Raw genomic sequence first — 24,705 nt, 5'->3', positions numbered from 1 at the left:
GCCTATAGTGACATCTTCTGGTCATTCCTAGTGTGCACCCCACCCCCATGCAAGCCTGTGGTTCTCCTTCCAACTAGAAACTGTTCCCTGTCTTTCAGAGCAGATGGATTGCAACCCCTGGGGTTAGTATCAGGACCAGGGTTTTGTAAGCACCATCCCCACGCGGAGGGAGAGGAGGCACAACAGAAAGGCAGAGGCAGGCATTCTCAGAGGCTGTCATGGATGTGTGACTCCTTCCAGCTGAAGGTCCCCTAGTGTCCGTATGAGAGGAGGGCAGTCCAGCGTGGGCAGCCCCCGTCTCTACGCTGTAGGGATTACCACGGCAGCAGAGAAATGAGTGGAGCCACACCTGGGCTCGCACACCTGGGGGTGCTAACAGCTAACCTACACTCAGATGCCGGTAGCTCTGGAGAAGCAGTGATTACCAGCAGCCTCCTCCTTCAGGGAGAATAGGCCCGAGGTGGCTGACTGCCTCAACTGGAAACACTTGATGCTGCTTGAAAAACCATCCCGTGGGTGAAAAGGAAGATCCGCTGAAGGGTAAGTCTCCAGGAGTGTCCAGTGGCCTCACAAATTGCCTAGTGTGTTGGAAGTGGGAAGGCAGGTAAGTGGGAAGGCTTGGTTGGGCAAAGGATTGAGGATGCTCATTATCCTGAAGGACGAGCTGTCAGGGAAATGCCAGAGACGCGGTCTTCCCACCCAGAGCAACTGACGATGTGAAAGTCCAGCCTGATGCGAATCTGATGGCGGAGGCAAGTATGTACAGAAACACGGGCAGCGCTCTTCCAGTGGTCAGTTCTGTTCAAGCACCTAATGTGTACCCGGCACTGAGACAGACACTGGGGATGCCAACGGGGCTAAGATTCGGGTCCCTAAGGAGAGCATTTCAATCTGATGTGCTATGAACGACTGGAGCAAGTACAAGGCACAATGCCAGCACCTTGCAGGGATTCTGAGCCCAGCCTAATGCTAGAGGAAGTTTCTGTAAAACAAAAAAGAATTAGATGAGGCAAGAAGAGTGGAATGGAGTATAAGGCAGAAAAATCAGCATGAGCCAAGGCACTGAGGCATACACTAGCCTGCAGCATGTGGAGGAAGTGCACTGAAAACATCTTACTGGGAATTACAGGGTAGTGGCAGGAATTGAGGATGGAGAGGTAGCCACCGACCAGATCGTAGAAGGCCCCAGATGCTACATTAAAGAATTTAGACTTCTGTAGGCGACAGGGAGGACTTTAAAGGGTTTTATAAGCATGAGAGTGATACGATGAGATCTGTGTTTTAGAAAGCTCACTGTGGATGGTGTGTGGAGATGGAATTAGGGACATCATCGGAGGTTACTCCTGCAGAAAACAAGACAGAAGAGGAGTGGGCAGAATGGAGAGATATTCAGGAGGTAGAGGGAATAAGACTTGATGAGAAAATGTAGGGGAGATGATAGAGGAGGGGTTAAGGAGGCCTCCCAGGTCTCTGGCAGAAGGTTCCAGGTGCCTGTGGGCCAGCCATCCAAAAAGAGAGCTGAGTGAACAGATAGTGCCCCCAGAGAGTGATCTGGGCTTAATGTGGAGCTGTCAGCAAAATGTGGTCGTTTCAGACCTCGATGACGTACTTAAGGACTGGTTTCCAGTTCCACACGTGTGGCTTCAGATATTTGAAGACAGCGTTTAAGTACCCCGAGGTTTCTCTTCTTTATGCTAAATTTGGTTTTCAACTCTTCTCTCCACTGCTTCAAGTCCCCTCACGATCCTTTTGTTTGCCCCTGAATATATTCCACCTTATTGGAACATGCCCTCCAGGCACAGTCTGACAAGTAACAAGCAGGGAACAGTCGATCACTGGCACATTCTTCTCTAAACGTGGCATCATATCACGTCGGCCTTTTTGTCAGGCACGCCATGCCACGGACACACAGTCAACTCAATTCTTTCATTCTTTTACACACATGCCATTTGGAAACCCAATCTACTCTGTCCCGGACGGATGCAGTGTGTTTGTGGTCCTGTTTAATTTCTTCTTGTTTGACTAAGCTTAAGCCTGTCAAAACGCATCTCGATTCTGATTCTATCCCCCAATATCTTCACCATCTCTTCTTATTTCTTTTGTCAATGCCTGTATCCACGCACTGATCAAAACAGAACAAGATGCAGGTGAGAGCAGGTCTGGGCGCTGCTGGATATCTCCCTTCAGGTTGACATAAACCTGAAGGGTGGTTTGATTTTGTTTTAAATGAGTGAGCCAAGCTCAGCCACAGAAAACTCATACTCAGCCGCCTGTTTCAGTTAGTAGGGATTGAACAGAAGTATTTTGTGACCAAGCATGTTACTTAATTAAGATGACCAGGTGTCACATCTTTAAAGTGGAGTCAAGACTCTCCCTCAGTTACTCGGGTTAATTTAAAGGCCATTGTTTGGTGCCTCTGTATGCCCAGGGTGCCTTTCCAGGCAGGACACAGGGAAATGTTTGCCACCCTCTACAAATCTAGACCACCTTTCGCCTGTCATTGATAAGCAACTGTGGGAACAACAGCAACCAGAGAAAGAGCTGTCCAAGCAAGAAACCTGGGGGCCATCCTTGACTCCTCTATCTCGCTTACCACCAACACCTGAATTTTCCCCAAGTCCTGCTGATTCTAGTTCTTGATAGCTCACAAATCCATCCTTTCGATCACTGCTGGAGTCAAGCCCTCATCACTTCTCTACTGGATCACCGCATCAGCGTCCCGGCTCACCTCCCTGTCTCTGGCCTCCCATCCATTCCACACCCCTGTATGGCACACATGTGACATATCATTCCCTAATTAAAACCCCTAATGGCCCCCTGTCAACTATGACATGAAGTTCAAGCTCCTCCACATGCCAGGCCTTGTGGGACCTGGTAACCACCTTTCTTTCTCTCCAGCCTTACCTCTGTCAAACTCCCTCTACACAAGCCTTTCTCAACCACAGGTAATTCTGCACCCCTCTCTCCATTCCCCTTCCTTGACTCTAGGATATCTGACAGTATCTGGAGACATTTCAGTTGTCACAACTGGGGTCAGGTGCTACTGGCAGATAGTGGGTTGAATCTAAGGATGCCACTAAATATCCTCCAAGGCAGACAAATCATTATCTGACCCCAAATGTCAATAGTGCCAAGGTTGAGAAATCCTACTCTATATTCTATGTTCCAAGTAGGTAAAAGCAACTTTAATATTCCAAACTGTACCCAGGCAAAGGCCCTACAGGCCCTTTTCCTGTGTATATGGAGTGCCTACTCTTCGGAACGGCTTCTATCTGTCCTTTGTAGGTTACCTGGAAACCTCCAAAACTCAACTCAAAAATGGCCTCCTCCATGAAACTTCCCTTGACCTTCCTGGGCAGACCTAACTGTCCTGGTATTCCTCTGTTCTAGCTGTGCTGGCGTCTCCCATTGTAGCGTTCATCACAATGTGCTGTATTGCCTAGTGATTTGTCTGCTTCCCCCATTGGACAAGCAGCTCTGGGAGGGTAGGGATCGTGTATCATTTATCAACATAAGCTCCTCTGGGCCTGGCACAATGTTTGACATAAAATAAGTGATGAATAAAAGATTGTTGAATGAATGTCTACAGCAGAAGCAGCAGAACTCAGATGAGCTAGTAGGAAAATGCCTATCATTTTCTTTGATAAGGAAAAGCCACTAGATGTCAGTATTAAATAACACATATACCACTTTATGCTTGTGCCGGAGCATTTGCAGGCTCTAGCTATGAAGGAGATCCAGCTATAGCCGGCAGCTGTTCCTGGCTTTCCGTGTTGTAGCCCAATGTTAAAGAAGGCTGGAAAGTTTAAGGTTATTAAAAGTAAGTAAATGGATAAAAACAAGAACCAGCCATTTTAAAAATTTTACTTGTAACGGATTATCTTGAAATAAGTACCTGAGTTCTAAGTCACAGAATTCGAGATCAGAGCAAGAAGAAACCTTTGCAGTGGCAAATTATCTGAAGGTCAAAGCCTTCACTTTAGAGGTGAAGAAATCAAGGCCCCGAGAGAGGCAAAGATTTGCCCACAAGTCACAAGTTGTCAGTAGCTCTTGGGAAGCTGGGGATGCTTTGTGCCCAGAACTTACACATGAACTCCCAACAATACTGTGAATCAGATGTCATCATTCCCATTTTGAGGATGAAGAAACTGAGACTAACAGAGATGTGATCTGACCCAATGTCACACCACAAGTTAAGCTGGGGCCCTCAGGCTCGAACCAGTCTCTCTTTGACTCCAGATCCTGTATTCTTCCTATCCTACTGCTGAGACACAAACCCAGGACCTCTGCTCCTGCAAACAAGCTAGAGCAGTGATCCTCCAACTGTGCTCCCAGAATCAGCAGCATCAGCATCACTTAGGAACTTGTTTGAAATGCTCATTCTTGAGTCCACCCACAGAAGCAGAAACTCAGGGATGGTTGCAGCCTGGCGATCTGTGTTTTAACAAGCCCTCCAGGAAATTCTGATGCACACACATGTTCGAGTTCGAGAATCACTGTCCCAGGCATGTGGCTTCAGAACTGAAAATCCCTTAGGGATCCCAGGGGTGCCCAGAGTGTGGACAAACCAAGTGAACCCACAAGAGAAGGCACGAGGCAAGCTTAAGGATGCCCACTGCTGTCCAGGGAAAGCCCAGGGAACTTGGCTGGAGCAAAGTTATGAGGATCCTGCTGTAAACATTTACTTTCCTTTAAGGCCACTGGTTCACGAAAGGCCACAATAAGGTTGTTCCTGCACCACTCAAAGGGGAAATAAATATTAAAGCCGTTTTTTATGGAAGAAGACCAGAAAAACTATACAAGTTAAGGTCATAGGAGTGATCAATAAAAAGTTAATTTAAGAAAGGAAACAAATTCTTGGCCCAAATCAATAGGAGTGAACATTTTATTATACCTGTAGCTTGGTTTTGTATTTTCCTTTTAAAGTTCAGCCTTTGCACATCTTGTTCTTGGAGTAACGATGAGTGGTACAGAAATAAGAACTGTGGTTGGTAGTCCTAAATAGTCTGTGGGGCCTGAATATGACATTGAGTCATGAAAGCTGTAGGTCTGGCCTCCTTCCTTGGTTGATGTCTAAGCCAACTGCACAGATCCTCCCACTGTGTGTGAATGACTCGGTCAAATCAAGGAGGATGGTGTGCAGATCAAACAACATTAATATGTGATCACAGACTAAATGAAAGTACAGTTAATTGATTCAAAAGCACATATGCCTCCAGTGGGATTATATCCCCCAAGCCGTAGAGTTGCCATTTTAACTGCTTTTCTTGTGTGACTCAGATACAGTCCCCAAAGAGGAGTCCCGTAAACACTCCGCTCAGCAGTGGCAGCAGCCTCAGAAGAGTGGGGCTTGCAGAAGGGGCTACTTTGAAGTGGGTGGATGCTCATTTAGATGTGTTGTCTTGGGTACATTTGTCAGAACAGTCTTGTGGCTTAGGAGTTGGGTTGTATCCAGTGAGAAGAGTGACCTGTGACACTCACACCAAGTGGGCTACTCCCAGCAGCGCCACCTGTGCAATTTCACTTGATCATCTTCACAACACTAGGAAGACCGAAATGATCTGGATGCCAAACTTCTCTCCTTTTCCCCTTCAAGCTGATGCTATGGACTCACGACCAGGCTGGGCTTTCCTGGGTAACCCAGGAGAGGCAGGGAGCAGGACCAATCCTTGGGAGCCCACTGAGCTATGACAGCCAAAACTTTCACTGGCTGTTTGAATGGGTTGACTTAGAATCCTCAGCAGTACATAAGCATTCCAGGAAAAGCATCTACTGGACAGAAAACCAACTCGGAAAAGGCTGAAGGTCTCACACCGACCAAACAAGAAAAGAAGATTTCTGAATGTCTGCAAATCCAAACCCAATGTGGAATCCTACGCCCAGTATGTACTGGTGATATTTACTTCTTTTTAAAAGAAATCTAGCTCTCCTCTTTCCCAAAGCCCAGCAGGCTCCAAAGCACATAAATCTAAGGACTTTTGCAAACAGTGAGAAAGCTGAGATTTTAACAAGATGTGAAATTTCAAGCTTTGGGACCCATAGTTACCAACCTTCACCCAGAGTCCACTCAACCACCTGGCAGCATGAAAAGTTGTGCCACTTACACAGCCCCCTGACGTTTTTTGCATTCTAAAATTACTCTGTGAGTTTTGGATCATTAATACTCAGTGTGTTTTTGAGGTGGAAAGAACTTTTAGAGAAAAACCCTTTCAGTGTGTAGATGAGGTAGCTGGGGCCCCACAGAGGGGCAGGATTCCCCATGTCCCGTGGAGACCAGTTCCGCCCTGATGGACAAGCTCAGGCTTCCTGCCTTCCTTTCTGGGGACTCCTCCCGCTCCACATGGTACTTCTCAGCTTCCTTAGTGTTTCTATCTGGCATCTCCCTGGCAAATTGTCATCCCCTGTGGGTTGGCATCTAGGGCAGCCAGGGAGAGGGGCTGGTTTTCTTCTTGACTCCACAAGAGTGGGCGGAGGTGAAAAGGGGTCAACGTCACCCCCCAGGGATCAGGAGGAAGCCGGGGGAATGTCTCAATGCTACCCCTGGGGGTTAATGTCTTGCTCTTTGGATAAGCATCCTAGGTATCTCTTGTCCTGGATCTCAATGAAGATAAAATGGAAAATATATATAAAGTTCTTGGAAGCGAGCCTGGAACACAGCACTCAGCAAATGTTCATTACTATTATTGTTACTGTCCTTGCTGTTGACGCTCTAATGATAAGGGTATTCAGCTAAAAGATGCTATTTGACCTTCCTAAAAATCGCAAAGCTAGCTGGTGACTGTCAGGTCTATGTGACTCCTGAGCCCAAACTCTGGCCCGCCGCCCTGATTGATGATGCCTTAATTTGGTCTTTGGCCAGGCGGGTCTCAGCCTCCAGCCTGAGTGCTCTCACTGGTCGTACATCCTCACTTGGACCTGGGCACTGAGCACAGCCTAAGGAGCTACAGGCCAAGGGCCCGGCTGGCCTGGCCGGAGCAGGAAGTTTCAAGGAGGAGGGCGCTGGATGTTCCAGGCTGTGAAAGGAGGGGGCTGGTGGCTGATGGAGCCTGCGGGATGGGATCTGAGCACGGCAGAGCTGGGAGCCGGGGCCGGGGCCAGGGCCGGGGCTGCGGTGCAGCTGGCGACCCCTCTAGCCCAAATGTCCACAGATGAGGAAACCAGGTAGCTGGCTCCCTCGCCATCTCATCGTGAGAAATCTGGAGACCCAGGGGATCCTTTCTTTCGGGACCTCCCCAAAGACAAGGAATCAAGTCACAGGGCTTTTGCAGATGGCAGGCAGTCCATAAATATCATTTAAGGGCACTGTGAGCAGGCTGCAGCCAGCCGCACTGGTCCACCTGGGCCCGCCATCCCCGTGCTTTCAGGGAGGCAGGCTCGTCGGGCGCTCTTTGGAGAAATCGTTAGAGGAAAACTAGTCCAGATAAATGCCTGCTCTCAGCATTGTGCTATTTCCCAGAACAGCACAGGGGAAAAGTTTGCCTCTAAATGAAGGCTGCCCTTCTCCAGTCCTGGGTGGATGTTAATGAGCTCTAATATTGTTTTAAGGTGCTGAGAGAGACGAAGTGCAAAACCCCGGCTTGTGGGGGAAACAGACCTGGTTTACCACTTAAACTGTGAAGAATGGGAGCCATTCAGAGTTTCAAGGGCTGGCAGGGTCATGCCTCCTTTCCCCTGGGAGGGTTTTTTTTTTTTTCCCTGCAGGTATTCAGGCTGCAAAAGGCACAATTACTGGGTAACACGGCTGTGCTGTACGTGTGTGGAAATAAGCATTATATCCAATCCTGGGCACAGCCTCATTTCCTTACAGTGATAACACTGGGAATGGAAAAATAACTCACTCATCCCCCACCCAACCTCTCTCTCTAAAAAAAGAATCCATGTCACACTGGAGTGAGTACAGGAAGGGGCAGCAGAGACACAAAGTTTGTGCTTGAGCAGAAGGAATGACTTTGAAGGTTACGTTAGTGCTAAAGCTTACAAGAGTTCTTCAGGTTCTGAGAGTCAGAGGTTTATTTTTCACGATGTAGGTAAAAGACTTTGAATAACTGTGTTTCCCCTTTAAGGCAAAAAGAGGACCTGCCCTGGTGTCAGTGGTGTGGCACTGGGGAGCCAGGTGCCACAAGCCCTCCCCAGCCCTCCCCTGTCACAGGCTGTTCCTCCAGTTTATTACTGAATATCATACTGGAATGACCCAAGTTCTGGAGAAAAGTTTTTTGGGGGGACCCATTCAAAATGTGACAGCGTGGGAAAACTTACAGTATGTGAAATCAGACAACTATGGATGTGCTGAAATATAAGTCCCGGTCCCATTTTGGTTGATGAAAAGCACAACCATCCCACTATTTCTGACCGAGTAGAAACCCTTTTAAATGGCACTTTCCAAGCACCATCTTGGGCAAAATGGAGCCCTATTTTTCTGAGAAGGGGGTGGGGCCATCTTCTAGTCCCAGTGGGGAGCAGGTCACTCCGTCTACGCACAGACTGAGTTCTGGGCTCTTCTCCAGATGGGCGAGAACCATGTTCCATGTGTGTAAACGAGTCCACTTGCTGAAAGCAAGCCCTTGGGGTGAGGACTGATGGGGGCATCACAGGGGAAGGCAACAGACTCGCATTTCACACAGAGGAGCAGGGCCGGCAGGCCCCTCAGAGGTCACTTGGTCCAGTCACTTTACCAACAAGAACACCAAAGCCCAGAGATGAATGACAGGGGCGCGCCCCAGGTCACAGGAGCCGTTTTGTGGCAGAGCCGGGATCCAAAATCATCTCTGAGTCCTTCCCCAGGTTTCAGAATATCTTGCCCAAGGTGACTGACAAACAAGAACCATCTTTAGGAAAAGACAGCCCCTCCATTTGGTAGAAGCTCACTCATTCGCCATTGCAGGGTTTGAAAACCATAAAGAAGGACTGCAAGTCAATGCTCAGACTAGGAACCATGCCTGACACAGTTTCCCACCTAAGGCAAACGCTTGAGGGTGGTGCCACCCTTGGATTCTTCTATCAGCCGTTCACTCGGAAGATACATCAGTGGGGAGTCAGATTCACCTACAGAGCTACCCGCCCCCATCGGCTTGGCTTTTCTCAATGGAATCCAGGTTAATTCTCAGAGATAATGACCCACAGTGAGTTGGATTTAAGGCCTCAGATGAGGACTCTAAACGACATCCCCCTTCCCACAGTGGTTTTTCAGAAGGGTCATCTGAAGAAAACCCACTGCTACCCTGGGAGAAGGAAGATGGGAGGGAGGAGGAGAGGGAGGGGAGACAGGTTAATAACAATCAGAAGTTTCATGGGAAAAGATGAATGACTCACTGCTCTTGTATCTTCGCCTTGATGTATCCAGGGCACAGTATAGAACTATCATTTTAGAGATGAAGTTTGAAATTCAAACAAAGGAAGTGACTTGCCCAAGGACACACAACTCATCAGCTGTGGGTCCTGAACTGGAACCCAGGTCCCTTAACTGCCAATTCAGTGTCTTCCTCCCTAGTCTCTGTTCATTCAGACCCCAGTGGATGTCTGAAGAGTCTACCTCTCTGGTTTTGTCTTTCCAACCAGGTGGTACATACTTTAACGGTCAAGACTCCTCGGCATCTCTCCTATCTCTCAGCACTGGGCCCAGCACCTTGTGGGAATGCAGACTGGTGAGTCAGTTAATGGAATGTCTATCATCACTCAAGCCTTGGAAATGGCCAGGGTGGTCCTTTTGCCTTCTCCGACCTCGCTGGGCATCAGCTAGTCCTCTGAGATCATTCACTACTTTACAGACCCCAAGGGCTGTTGTCCTCCAATCTCCACCATCCCCATCCTATACCTCCCCTTTCCTCTTGCCTTTTCCTATTGGAATCTCTCAGCTTAGGTTGCTCCAAACTTGGATCTGGAAAGAAAGTGCGCAGACCAACTCCATTCATCAAGGTGTCAGGTACTTGGCACCACCAGGACTTCCATTTTAGAGAGGCATCCCTGAGGGGCGACGCTGCACCCTCTTCACTTATGGGAGAATTTCTGGCAGCAGATGGGCAAGAACTAAGGGGCAGAAGGCCTTCCTGAAATCACAGCCCGTAGGTGACTGGCCATGGTGTGCCGGTGAACGGCTGCTTCAATAGTCCCAATCAGGATGCCTGATCCTTTCTGCTCAAAGAAAGCACAGGAATTTCAAATGAGGCCATTTGGTGACCATTTGATTAGACTTCTTTTCCTTTTCAGAATCATGAATCAGTCATGCACACCTGACGTTAAAACAAGATTTGATTTCCTGAGGACTTTCTGTGAAGTCCTCTTGTTCCCCTGCCCCACTGCCTTCCTTTTATCATTCAGAAGTCAAGGTGTCACTAGAAATGCACGAGGGGAGAACACAGCGACCTTCACCTTCTTCATGGTGAGAAAAATGTGTTGACAGTTGACATGCGGGCAGGTCCATTTTGGACAGGAAACTGTGACTGCATTTCAATGTACCAAGCATAGCTCAGGTGACAAGTGACTCACCTTGGAGGTTCTTAAATCATTTGAAAGATTTTGATGTCTCAGTTCCTTTTCAAGGATTAAAGAGCTATTATGCCAAACCTTTTTGAAGGTATAACATTCTCTTTGTCCTGTTCTTCTAAAAAGTTCTCTATGGCAAAGTTGTGGTTTTTTTTTTTTTTTTAACAAAGCACATTTTCATCATCTCTCGTTAGATCCTTACAGCTTGCCTGTGAAATAGATAGGTCCAGTCCATCTCATAGATGCAGGTATTAGTGCGCAGAGGTGAAAGGTCACAGAGCTAGCGAGTGATCAAGTTACAGATGCCTGAAACCCATGTCTGGACATCCAGACTCATGTTGCTATGCCACGCCATTTTGCTCATTTATTTGAGAATGAGGAATTTTGCGTGAAGAGATACAGAGCTTTCTGCAACACCCTAATAGGATGAGCCACCAGGGTCAGCTTTGTGCGGTGGCAGAATTTTCCAGGGTACTGAGAAGCAGAGTTCTCCCCCCTCACAATTGGCACAGAAACCACAATGTAAGGTTTATTCCTTTGGTTTAAGGCTCTGCCTCCTAAATGAACTTATTTACAAAACAGAAACAGAATCACAGACCTAGAAAACAAACCTATGGTTACCAGGGGGGAGAGGGGGTGGAGAAGAATAAATTAGGAGTTTGAGATTTGCAGATATTAACTACTATATGTAAGAAAGATATACAACAAGTTTCTGTACAGCACAGGGAACTATATTCAATATCTGGTAGTAACTGTAATGAAAAAGAATATGAAAATGAATATACATATGTACATGGATGACTGAAACATTATGCTGCACACCAGAAATTGACACAACATTGTAAATTGACTATACTTCAATTTAAAAAAAGGCTCTGCGTCCTGTGTGTGGGGGTGGGGAACAGAGAAAAGAGGGATAGAGGGTCATAAGCCACTAAGATTTGTCAGTCATTTAGATGGCAGAGGGTCTAAATCACCTCTAAGATATCTCGCCTATAAGTTTAATAATCAGATCCCACGTTGGAGCAGGGTGTGTGTGCAGGGCATGTAAAGAGACGGGCACCAAGTTTTGAGGAAGGAACAGGAAACTAAGAAGGAAAACTGAGGACACCACAGGCAAACTTGGCTACTTTAGAAATTTTCTGGGGCCTAAGGACCCATCAGGAATCTCTGGTTTAAAGTAAATGTGAAAGCAAAGATACAAAGGGTAAAGCGCAAGGCTTTGCAGGGGAAATTAGCAGACTGATTTTACTTTGAATAAGGTCCAGGATTTATCGCTAAGTTACTGGTCCAGACGTATTATCCATCCAATCAGCACTCCCCTGCACAAGCACTCCCTTGCTCTAAGCCAACCAAACTCTTCCTCCCTGTGTCTCACATTTGCCTTTGCTTCTGCTGGTCCCCCAGGCACAACACTGCCTGCTCCTCTCTACCTGTCTCTCCAAATAGGTCTTCTCAAGGCTTCCCTCCTCCTGATATCCAGAGCTGAAGCAGCCATGCCTTCCTTGAAGCCTCTAGAAAGGGTTACCTTGATTTCTCCCAGAGGACCCTGTTCATCTGACTTTGCGATGCTGGTGTTCATTTCCAAGTTTGCTCTTCCTCCCAAGGCTGTGGGCGACGTGGAAAGAGGGTCTTTTTTATATCGCCTCTCCTCTCTGCCCTTGGACCTAGCTGGCTCCGAGTCTTGAGAAACAGTCAGCCATTGATAAATGCTTTCTGCTTAAGAGCTCCGTCTCTGGAGTCAGAAAGTTCTGGAAGGAAGCCACAGCTATGTAACCTTGTGCAAATTACTTAACCTCTCTGTCTTGGTTTCTGCATGCACCCATTTCACGGTGTTGTGATTCTTCAATGAGATAATTCATGTAAAATGCTTAGCACGATGCAGGGCACCCGGTATGCATGCCACAATGATCTGCTATTAATACTATTTTTCTCTTAATGAAACATGCCGTCCTCTCGGGCTCCCTTTATCAATCACCCAGCAGAGACATTATCCCACAAGCAAAGGGGATCGTGTTAGGAGGGTTTGTTCAATGCCCTGGCTCACACTATATTTGCAGCAACATTTACCCTAGCAAAACGCAGGGAGAGACAGGAACTGGTTTCAACTTGAATCCACTATTTTGGGGGTCCATATGCTGAATGCCGCCGAAGCCTCCACTCCCTGAGCAGCGGTTTGTAGAGATGGAATAGCGGCAGTTTTTCATTTTCCAGAGTCCACTCACCCTTCCAAGAATCTCAATGCCTCATTGATTCATAATACAGTGCATAAAGATTTCATTTTTCCTGCCCACAGTGATACATTATGGAGGCAATCTGTTTTGCCACTGAAAAGTTTGCTTAGTAGAAAAATTTGGAGTTTTGACATTCAGGAAATTACAGTCATCTGTAAAACACGATTGATATGCCAAGGCTAACATTTTCATTGCACTCGCAGAGCCAGAATAACTATGATAAAATATGTGTTACCCCACACACGTTTCAGGATCTCTTAAGGAAACATTCGTTAGCTCTGAGAACCCCTCCCAAGGCTCCAAGGCTGCGATGGCTGTGCCGGTTAGCTGTGTACCCTTCACGAGGATAACACCACTGACCAAGCCAAGACTCAGGCTCTCAGAGAAAGCAGTGGCCCCCCACGTCTTCTGATTTGGCCTGGGGGCGGAGGCTGGAGCTACGTTTTCCCAGTGTCACCAGGTTAAAGACATGAAAGAAAATCAAGGAAAATGAGTTTTTAAAAATTCCACCCCTGTGGTGGAATTGTTAGCCAGCCACGAAAGGCACAGGTGGATATTAGGTAGAACTTGAAGTTGAAGGCTTGCAAAAGAGAAGTTAGACTGTTCTATATCTGCTCACATTTTAAATTTGCTGTATATTTATACCCAAGCATTTCTTTGTCTCTTTCTGGGTACAATTTCCAGTGTTAAATGGCATCAGAAACCCAAGTCTCTGGAGCTATCCACCTGTTCAGCTTTTGATTTCAGAATGATAAATGCAGTCAGTTTAGCTGAGGAGGGTGATCTCCGTGGCCCCATTGAGGGAGCTGTCCATTCAGGTTTGGCTGGGTCATGGGCAGTTTTTACTTGGTCCTCATTCATTGAGACCCATGGGAAGTACACATGCAAACGGTGTGGTTCTGGGGGCAAAGGGACAGGTGCCACTGCCCTTGACACTGGAAATGGCTTCGAGTGATTCCCTGCCCAACCCCAGGTCAGCTTCTTTAGGTACTGAGAAAAGCATTCTGCACAAAACATGGAAGTCAGCCTCGTGGATCAAGCAGTCTTCGAAGTCCTGCACAAACCCATAGTCAGTTACAGCAAGTGCTCCGTGACCCTTTACTACGTGCCAGGCATGAGTCGGAGTGATTAACACAGAGTAATGCATTTAGTCACTATCACCACCTATGAGGCAGGTGATAGTACTGTTGTCCTCTTTTATGGATGAAGAAACTAAAGCACAGAAAGGTTGAGCAACTCTCAAATTCACACAGCTGGTAAGAGGTGGCGCTGGCATGCTAGCCTCTAACAGGGTGGCTGGAGAGCTCCTGCTTTTAACCTTGATGCTATATTGCCTTGCTTAAATTATTTTTTTAGAGGAGGGGAGCCTTCTCTTGTCCTCCTGAAGCTCTTGATAACCTCCACCTTTTTTTTTTTTTGTTACATTTACAAAGCATTTTCCTCCTGCTCTGAGTTAAGCTTCTTGCAGCTAAGAACTTGGCTTCATCCATTTCCTAGCAGTGCTTGCACAGATGCTAGAGGGGCAGAACTAAAACCCCTCTAAGGGTTGGGGAGGAGGAGAGACGGGTGCCAGAGACACAGGCAAAAGCACGCCTACTCAAAAGCATTTGGGCCCTCCAGAGGGCGAATCTGAGGAAAAGTGATTTCTCAAAAGGGAGTGAAGGATCCACTTGCCCTCCCTGCCCCCAATGGTCTTAGAGCTTTGGGAAGTACTCATCTTCAGGGTTCTTGGGTCTGACTGCTCCCCTCTGAGCCTTATTTAAAGTGACTTGGCAACTAGGACAGGACTCATCAGAAGACTAGGATGAGAGGAAGCAGAGTTAGAGGAAGGAGGAGACAGAGAGGAAGAAAGCAGGGTCAAGGGGTTGGTGAGGAAACGAAAGGATGAAGGGGGAGCAGAGAAAAGAGCAGAGAGGAAAAAGAAGAATAAAAAGGAAGTGGTGTGAGGTGAGATGGGCAGGTGGCTAAGAGAGGAGGGAGACCAAGGGGAAAAGCAGGTGGGGATGCTCTCCCTCCTGCCTTCTCTGATCCAAACAAACCCTGTCCACACAGGCGCTCATCTCCTTTACTAGCCATCCTTGAGCACTTGCTGGACGCCACCGAAAGGCTCTTCCATTGCACGGGGCTCCATCCAGACGACCTTGTTCTTTCCCTTCTCTGAGCAACAAGTGCTCTTAGAGTCAGTACTTGACTCTTTCTCCTAAATTTTTAGACATATTTTTGGGTCTGTGATTAGGCTATATACTCTACAGGCATTGGGATCAACTCTTACAACATTATTTCTGTTCCTGAATCTCTCCCCAACCATTACAGGAAATCCTTTGAGCATGAGGGTGACTGACATATTAAGTCCCTTACAAGCATTAGTTTATATTTATTATCATGTACTTTATTAGAAAGTAAATACATATCCTTGCAGGTATGGGGAGGAGACAGAAAAGTTTTTCTTGGGAGGAAAGGCAGTGTTTGGAGATTGCAGATGCTGGGAAATGGAACCCGAAGGACTCCCAAGGGAAGAATGGACTAAGTGCCCAAAATACTTCACTCACTTAACACTTCCCCCGAGTTTATCTACGGTATAAAGCGAGAGATCCCTGGTACATTCATATTCTTATATAATCATTCCTCCCTATTTATATGATACACACGAGTCAACTTTAAGAAATAGTTCTTAAATACTCCTAGGCATGAGTAAGAAAGCTTTTTGGAAGTCACTTCAAATCCTTTTTGGAAGTAGGCGGGATATAAAAAAAGAAGTGGGGCAAAAATAGAAAGCCTCTTCCCTTTGTTTATCTCCAAGATGTCTTACAAATTGATTTAGAGGGCTGTATTACTCCGTGAGTCACACTTTTGGCTTAGAGCAGGTTTCGAAAGCCAGAATCCATAAAAAGGACCTAACATATTGTGAGAAAATTGCAGGGCACTCTCACCCAGATGGTTCCTGTGTTCGCCATTGGGCTTGCCTGCCTCCCGATACCACCCCCAAAATTGACGATGCTGCTAGGGCTTGGGAACTGGCGGCATCCGGTCTATTCGGTACTCTCCGACTCCAGGGTGAGGCAAGTGATCGTCACCCTTAAGGGACTGTTTACAAAGAAGACTCTCACAACCCCTGTGGCTTGTCGAGAGCGGCAAGGATTTGGGAGCCCCGCTAAAGACAGGCACCCAGAATGCCCGGGTCCCGCTTCCCAATGAAGGCAGGCTTTCTCTTCCATCCCTCCTGCTTCAAACCTGCACTAACTAGGTTTCTCTTTCAGTAGTCAGTCTTCAAGATCTTAAGAAAGGAAGGCCTTTTCAGGGCTCTGTAGCTGCTCTCGCAGGTAGCTCCCGGGCTGTTCTTTCCACCATCCCAGCCCCCTTCACCAGGTCCTCCCGCTTGAACGATTCAATCCCTTACCCACTTAGCAATTTTCTTCATTCCTGTCCCCAGATAGTTTCTTTCACACCTCCCCCTACTGTTCCGCTTCCTCCAACTCCGGAGTGATCGATGACCCAATAGGCATTTACATTTAGAAAGCAATTGCATTTACATAAGCTGCCTCTTACCAAGAGTCAAAGAGGCACAACTATAATACATATATAATAGGGAGAGCGCCTGTTTCATCACCCACATTTACAGTGCCTTCCAACACGATAGACTGTTCTAGGAACCGGTCTACGAAGGGAGAGAGCCCTGTAAAATGTATCACTAATGGTAATCAATGAGCTTCAAATAATGCGCTCCATACCTCGAGGTGAAAATATAACGAAAGTAGGGGGAAAACATATTTACTCCTTAAAGTTTGCTGAATTTAATTTGAGCTTTCATTGATTTCATTTAATACAAAGATTATATAATCAGGAAGTCAGGAGCAATTGAGAATAGCAGGCCTAGTCTGCACCCATCAGGGCATTTTGGTAATATCTAGTAATGGCAGGAGATTCTCATTTAATTGAATTGGGAACACAACGTATATTAGTTTACAGAAACTTAATCAGTGTGATCAAATTAAAACGGGCCACTCAGACATACCATCCTGATTAAGGCACTTGCAAACACCCTACAATTATCAGAGATTTGTGGTGTTAATGATTTAAACTCACGTCTTTTCCTCTGGGGATTCAGCCTTGGAACTTTTTTTTTCACTAGACAATTAGAAAACTCCATCCTTTATTTTGAAAAATGTTGCAACAGTATTATTGACACTAATTCTCAAAGAATGCAGAATAGTAAATAGCATGTGTCGCTGATTTTTTTTTTCTTTTAACAGTCACTGCCTTCTCTTTGGGATGAGGCTCATTAATCTCAAAGCTTTAGCTCTTGGGAGCGGTAATGAAGTTTGGCAATGGTGAAGTGACCATTTTTAAATGCATTAGAGGAAAACTCCACTTTTCCGCTTTCTGCAAAGCAGCTCTACGTTTCACTGAAAGGGGTTTGCGCACGCATGGCGCTATTCAAAAACCACTTTGAACCAGCCAGTTGTCCTGGGGAGGAGACTACAGAAGTAGGCTATTTCTTCTAAATGTGTTCTTAATAGACCATTACGAACACTAGCTTGGGAGATGGGAATTACTCCTCCCCCTACCTTTAAAACCCATCCTCCCAGCCCACCACCCTTAAAACGCAGCCCTAGTAAATTACCTGGGAAGGATCTCGTGTTTCCAGCTCTATTATTGGTGTGAATAGTGGTGATGGGGAGGGGTGTGTCTAGCTATTTGTTGCTACTTTCAGCAAAGCCAGTCCCCACATTTAACAGCAGAGAACAAAATGGAGTTTCAGAGAGACTAGGTGACTTTCTCAAGATGACAGAGTTAATAAGGATCAGGTCTGGGGCTAGAACCGCAGTCTTTCGGCTTTCAGGGTTTTTCTCGTTTATTTGTTTGTTTGGTTTTTTTGCTCATTGCTGCTGGTGCCCGGCCTAGTTTCAATTAGGACAAATTCCAAGTCATTGGCATCTGCCTTAAAAAAATGGTGTACAATGGAATAAGTGAGTCACTTAAGGAAGATAAGGATGACTGCAGGGACAGAGGGGAGGAGGATGAACTGGAGGAGGGGAATTGGTTGCTGAGATGGGGTGGGGGATCTGACTGCCCACAGGCCTGGCAGCAGCCTGCTATGGCAAGATGGTTAGAACCAACATCTCCCAAAAGCACGATCAGGCGTTATTTCCCAGACGCTAGTTTGGAAAGGCAGGGACAAGTGGTGGGTTAAAATAAAGAGGCCTGTGGAGTGAGAGCACCTCAGAAACGCTCCATGCATCTGTCTGTAATATCACGGGCTCAGGGGAAAGCAGCAAGTCCTATACTTGGCTCAATACCCAAATCCCTCATACAAGTCTCTTTTGTTTAAAACAACCTTAAAGATCTTCAAGATTCAAGGAAAAGGATTCATTTATGTATTCATCGATTCATTAAAAAAAAAAAGGCTAAGCCATGTTAACGTTTTCACATACTGAGTTACAGGGCGTTCACTTTCTATCCTCACAAGACGATGAAGCAAGAGAATAAGTGGTCTTTCCCAGGGTGTGTTGAAGACACTTGATTCTGTTTCCTACGGACAATTTACAGAAGTGTCTCGTATCAGTGCATATACTAAGAGCCCATGATGTACTCTGGTACGCTCTGTGAAAGATAATAGAATTCCACCTACTCTTCCTTAAAGGAGCCATAGCCCTATGTGAGCTGGAGGAACATTAAGAAGAATGAAGCTGTTCTTTCCAGAACTTTGTCTTTTATTACGCAGCATCCAGTCCTCCAGCGGCATCTGTGGTTCCACCTTCTTTGCAGAACACACCACGCTTTTTCTTGGCTTCTAGTTATCTGTGTATATGAGCATCTTCTCTACTAGCAAATAAGATGCTTGAGAGCAGTGACGGAATTTGTTTCTGTTTTAGCCCTGATTTCTCCACCTCCTCCCCTCCTTCTCTCCCACCCAACCCCAGCATCTGGTACTGTGCCCATCACATACCAGATGTACAATATTGCTGATTGACTTAATGAACACATATTAGTGCTTGGTTAAATGCTAAATGGATGTTGTTCAAGATGAGGTCGGGATGCTCTCAGGCTGCCTCACGAGAAACATGAAGGAGGAAGTGACATATTAATTGTTTTGCAATATGAGTAGTAACAATAGTTCTATTCAATGAGGACCAATATGAACCAGCATACTGCATAAGTTATCTCACTGAATCCTCAGACAATCTCTAGTAGAGCGGGAGGTCCAATTATTACCGCCATTTTATGGATGAGGAAACTGAGGCTCAAAGAAGTTAAGTGCCTTGTCCGAGATGCTAGAGCTGGGATACAAACCCATATCTATCTAACTCGAAAGACTGAGCTCTTCCCAGTAAACCAGGATTCAGAGAGGTGGAGTTGAAGGATGGACGTCATTCAAGATAGGTGCAATGCTATGAACAGAAAGGGAACGTGGCAGATGAAGAGACCAGTATAACCAAGGGCTGGGCTGATGGTGACACTATATATAGCTGGTGATAAAGCTGAATTAGTCAGCGAACATAAAATAAAAACGCTAAGAGTTTTAAAATTACAACAAAAATGTAGATAAGATTGTATGAAATACCTACAATGAATAAATATTAGAAAAAACCCCAGGCCTTCAAATGGCATTCAACGTAACAATCCAGACTTTAGCTTAAACACCCGCCTGACTATTTTCTGAGAGAGGATGGCTTAAGCAACTAAAATCATCCTCTCCCCAAGCTAATGGTCCTTTCTTCCCCTACAGGTTTCATTACAGCCTAGCACAGAGGCCAGTTTAAGGAAATGGAGTGGAAATAGTGTGTGTTCATTTAGTCTTCAGAACAGAAGCCAGCTGGGGAGCATTACTCAAAATCTGCGGCCCTTTTTTCCCCCTCCGAGGACTTCAGATGCAGCCTGGGTTTAGGGCTGTACTCTCAGGGAACCATCACCCGTCAGCCTGGTTCCTTTCATCTGTTCTGAGCAATGTGGCCAGAAGAAGGAAGTTTTTTTTTCCTTTACTGCTTCTTTTGTTTTTTTGTTTTGTTTTTGTTTTTTGTTTTTGTTTTTAAGAGCTTACAGAATCGATACGGGGGCTGCCAGATTACCCGAGTCAGGGCTGCTTTGCCTGTCCCTAGGGAGCCGGGCCATGGTGGAAAAAGGCTGTTATCCCATACTCTGTTCCTTGGACAGCCTCAAGCTGGGTGTCCACGCATAGGTTGTCAAACTCATTCTAAGCAGAAGGGCTTTAAAAAATGAAATCTAATCAGTCCTCAATATAGAGAACAGATTAAAACGGAGTCACTCAGGGAAGTGGAGTGGAGGCCTGGAGCCCTATCTTTTTCCCACTTTAGACTCCCCATTACCCCTACTTTCAGCGGGCTCTGAGGTCCTGCTTCAGAACCCAAGAGCTCTACAGAACATAGATCGCAAACCACTGGTCCACACAAAGGAAGGATGTAGTAAGCACACTTCAATGGCTCTCTGAGCCCAGGTAGCTTCTTTAGACTTCTTTTTAGCTTTTTTTTTTTTCATCTGTTAGAAGCCAAAATAGGAATGGAAAATGGTGACAGAATGGACAGGCAGATTCCTCACCAGGAGGCATTTGCAGAACAGGGAGTGGGGGAGGGGGAATACATCTTTTTCTTGGTACTCCTGTTGCTTAGCACAAAATGCCTTGTCCATTGTAGCATTTGGTAATGAATGGTAACGACTTCCATTTTCCAAGAAAGAAGGAAAAAAAACAACAGCCATCCACACCATGTATTTGTTTCCTTCTTGCCTCCAGGTGGGTGACAGAGACCCAGATACCCAAGTAAAGAAACCCACCGCCTCCAAAATGAATGTGTTTCCAGGGACAAAGCTGGTTATGTCTCAATAGTCCCTGAGATACGGATGCTACAGAGGGACGGCAGAGAGATGAATATTTAGTGAGGCACCGGGCATGTGGTTGGCAGAAGGCATGACAGCCTGCGGGATAACACAGGCAATCACTGCAGACCTGGCAGAAGGACCGTCAACGTTCTCAGGGAAAGAGACTGAACCTGACAACTTCACTGACGCAGAAATGCACTTTTATCCAAAGTTCTAGGAAACACTAGAAAGAGCGTATGTGTGACTAGCTATTTTTTCCCAAAGGTCTTTAGAGACATGATAGCGCTTGTTTTCACACCCTCCTGGTGATGCCAGGAGCAACAAGAAGGATTATCTGCATTTTACACTAGGAGGAGCAGCCCTGGGAAAGTGACATGGGGGTAGCGGTGGCATACTGTTTTCTGACAAAGATCACAGTTGACGCAGGTGCCCTGGTGCCTACTGTGAAGGCCATAAAAGAGCTTGATCATTCTAGAAGGTTCCATAGGCCCGAATAGGAGAAATGAAGGTAAACAGGAAGAGGCTGAGTAGAGAGCATCTCATGAAAACCCTGGGAGAACACATCTCCTCCCTGACCATGAGAAAGAAGGACCCTGTTGAGGAGCAAAGCCCAGCACACCTACTTCTGTCATCATGACCTTTGATGCCAAAAAAGCAAAACCCTCTAGATTCCAGGGCATGGAGAACCACTGCCCTGTCTTGTATCTGCTGGGGCACCTGGACATCCACCTGAAGGGAACCTCCAGGATGGGGTATGATCCATGCCACTGAAGCAAGTGATGAGCTCTCCTTGAACCAACGTCAGGGGGTAGTTTTCAGATTAAATGAGAAAATGCATGCAGTAAAGCACTTAGAATAGGGCCTAGGGCATAGGAAGAACTCAAAAATGTTACTGCTCCTTCTAAAATTCCTGGCCCTTTTTATAGAGTTGGCAGTCTTTACTACTTCTGTTGGGAGTGAATTCTCTTAAGTTCTCAATCTGCATATTATAAAGGATGTTTTGCTTTCTTTTTGGTCAGGTACTTAAAATTATTTGACTCTAATTGAAGACTGGCCTACTCTTGGGCTCTATGGAGTCGGGAAAATAATTTAGGATTTAGAGAAAAATGGACCCTGGTTTCCTTCATGGCTCTGCCACTTATTATTTGTGGCTTGGGGCAAAATACGCTATCTCTTCTCAGCCTTAGTTTTCTCCTCTGTAAGCTCTAGATGGAATTCCTGCCTCAACGGGTCGTCGGTAAAATTAAATGAGATAATGGATGAGAATGCTCTTTGCAAACTATAAAACACTGTACAAGTAATGGGTTCTTTTTATTATTAGGAATTTTGGGCTTGACCAGACTTGCTTTCTTCCCCTGTCACGTGTATCCTCCAGTTCACACTAAGCTTTGTAGACAGTGATGGCCAAACTCATATCAGGTCTGCCAAATGGCATAGGACTAATCAATTGATCATTTGATTAAATTATCCAGTCAATTCAGGCAACCCATTTTCTCAGTTGTCCTCATCTCCATCCACACTCAACCCCACTCAAGTGATCCAAAACAGTGGCTTGTGATGTCATATAAATATATTCTTCAAGCAACACGATGTTCTTCTTGGACCATCTTCACCATCCAGGGATGTTAGGCACCCAGTAACTGATGATTTGTGCTTCAGATGAATGTGACATCTTAATCAACCAGTACAAATGCTACTTCAAGCAAGCACTAACAGATGGTGGCCTGAATTTTATAGCATCATCCGTATTTTCCAGGCAAAATTTATAGTTCAGTCATCAGTGAGCTGAGTCCTACCTCATTTTTCTTTTCTGTTTAATCTTTAGCAAGCAACCATCCTGAAAACCCAAAGCATGTTCTGTAATGAAGACATAGCCATGGACCAGTAATGTAGTTTTATTTCTGTCCTCCCCACTCCTCCATTCTCAGGTTGTATGCACCCAACACACATAGTAATGAGAGTGTTAGTCAGGTGTTGATGGTGGAGCCCCAGGCAAGATCGCCTTATCTTCAAGTTGAAATGCTAAGAAGGTGAGATTTCACCACCTTTCAGGGCCCCTGAAGAACCTTCTATCTACTCAACGCTACTCCTTCCAACTAAGGCCTCCAAAAGTAGGACCAGTCTTCTAATCTTTCTGAATCTGGGTCTAATATAGTCCCAAAGCACAAAGGGCATTTTTAGAAAGGATGGATGAACTTAGCCTCTTGGGACAAGCCCAGATATGGCTGCAGTCTTGGCCTTATCACCTATTACCTATGTGATCTGGAACAAGTCAATGTCATCTCAGATTCCTTGTCAGTAAAAAGAGCTAATAATAACCTTTGCTTTATAAGCCTGTTGTAATGATTAAACAAGATAATATTATGTAAAGCACTTTGCACAGTGCCTGACACATAGAAAGCATTCAATAAATTGTAGTTAATAAAACCATTATTATCTATTTGCTGTATGTGAGGAATGGCTATAATTTTTAAATGTATTATCTTATTTAAATAAATTAAATATTTCCTCAAATGTCAACTTTCACTGATGTCTTCTCCAGCCACTTTATTTAAATTTACAAATTTCCTGCTTGTATTTCTCCTTATCCTCCTGCCCTGCTATTTTCCTCCTTTATAACTTATTCCCTTTAAAAATACTATATAGTTTACTTATGTGTTTAAAGACAGTATCTCTCCATTAGAATAGGCATGAGGGTAGGGAATTTTGTCTGTTTCATTCTTTGCTATGTCCCCAGAACCTACAATAGTACCTGGTATCTCATAAGCAATCAATAAAATTTGGGGGTAAATGAAGAATTTAATCCTTAAGAAAATCCTATGAAGCAGACACTATTAGTAGCCCCTTTTTACAAGTGAAGAAACTGATGTACAGAGAGATTAAGAAACTTGTCCAGGCAAGTGTTGGGATTTTAAAGCAGCAACTGACCTCCAAAGTTTGCCATCTTAACCATTATGCTATACTGTTTCTTTTAAAGAACTCATGGAGGGAGAAAGGGAGGAGTGAAGAGAGGGGAGAAGGGAGAGAAAAGAGAGGGAGAAAATACAAATGAGAGAATGAGAATAATGGGAAGAGTGTATGTGATTCTATGAAATTTAGAGTCTATTTTTCATTTGCTTCTTGCTTTTTGGTATCCTCCTCCTCCTCATGAATAGTATTTACTTTTTTCTGAAGAAATTTTTGTGCAGTAGTTTGGAAATCTAGCTTTGGCCTTTTGATAAAGGCAGTGATCAATCATTTGTCCCCAGTATAACATCTTTAGAGGACACTTCCATTGTTCAGCTATCTCTCCATTGTTTTTTATGCATCTTTTCACAAAGCTAAATGGGTGGGAATTATTTACACATCAAATAAGTCATAGCTATTCTATACTCTACTAGAGGTTCTAGCCAGTGCAATAAGGCAAGAAAAAAAGGCATACATGTTGAAGAAGAAAAATAAAACTGCCTTTATTCACAGATGACATAATTGTCTGTGTAGAAAATCCAATGGACTCTTCAAAAAAGCTCCTGGAACTAATATGTGAGCTTAGCAAGTTTGCACGGCATAAAATCTATTTACTATTATACTTCTATATACTAGAAAGAAATAATTAATAGTTAAAATAAAAGGCTACTATTTATCATAGCCTCCAAAGTATGAAAAACTTAGGGATCTATCTGACAGAAGACAGGAAGAATATGCACACTGAAAACTACATTGCTGAATGTAATTAAAGATCTAAATAAATGGGGAGATAAACTATGTTCATGGTTAGTAAGACTCAATATTATTACAATGTCAGTTCTCCCCAAATTTGATATATATATATATATATATATTCAACACCATCCCTGCCAAAATCTTAGCAGGTTTTGTTTTCTTTTCCCGGAAATGTACAGGCTGATGCTAAAATGCATATAGAAATGCAAAGGACCTAGAATATCCAAAACAACACTGAAAAGGAAGAATGAAGCTAGAAGACTCATACCATCTGATTTCAAAACTTATTATAAAGCTAGAGTAATCAAGATAGTGCAGAACTGGCATAAGGATAAAATATTGACCAATTAAGAATCTATCTATCTATCTATATCTATATCTATCTATCTATCTATATGTGTGTATATATGTCTATATATATATATATAAAATTGATTTTCAATAAAGGTGCCAAGGT

The 24,705-nt window shown here is 45.0% G+C and overlaps 1 protein-coding gene and 1 long non-coding RNA gene across 4 annotated transcripts in view; one reads left to right on the top strand and one right to left on the bottom strand.

Annotated features, from left to right (window-relative positions):
- On the top strand, positions 1-23,072 carry LOC116150838 (uncharacterized). Its single transcript, XR_004134638.2, has 3 exons — positions 1-540; positions 9,556-9,641; positions 20,461-23,072. It is a non-coding gene; the product is annotated as an uncharacterized LOC116150838 (long non-coding RNA).
- The window catches only part of HS6ST2 (heparan sulfate 6-O-sulfotransferase 2), a 270,388-nt gene that overhangs the window by 3,321 nt on the left and 242,362 nt on the right, over positions 1-24,705 (bottom strand). The gene's annotated exons all lie outside the window — the stretch shown is intronic.

This window comes from Camelus dromedarius, chromosome X (genome assembly GCF_036321535.1).
Source record: "Camelus dromedarius isolate mCamDro1 chromosome X, mCamDro1.pat, whole genome shotgun sequence".
NCBI classification, from domain to species: Eukaryota; Metazoa; Chordata; class Mammalia; order Artiodactyla; family Camelidae; genus Camelus; species Camelus dromedarius.
This window is presented reverse-complemented; position numbering and strand designations above follow the sequence as displayed.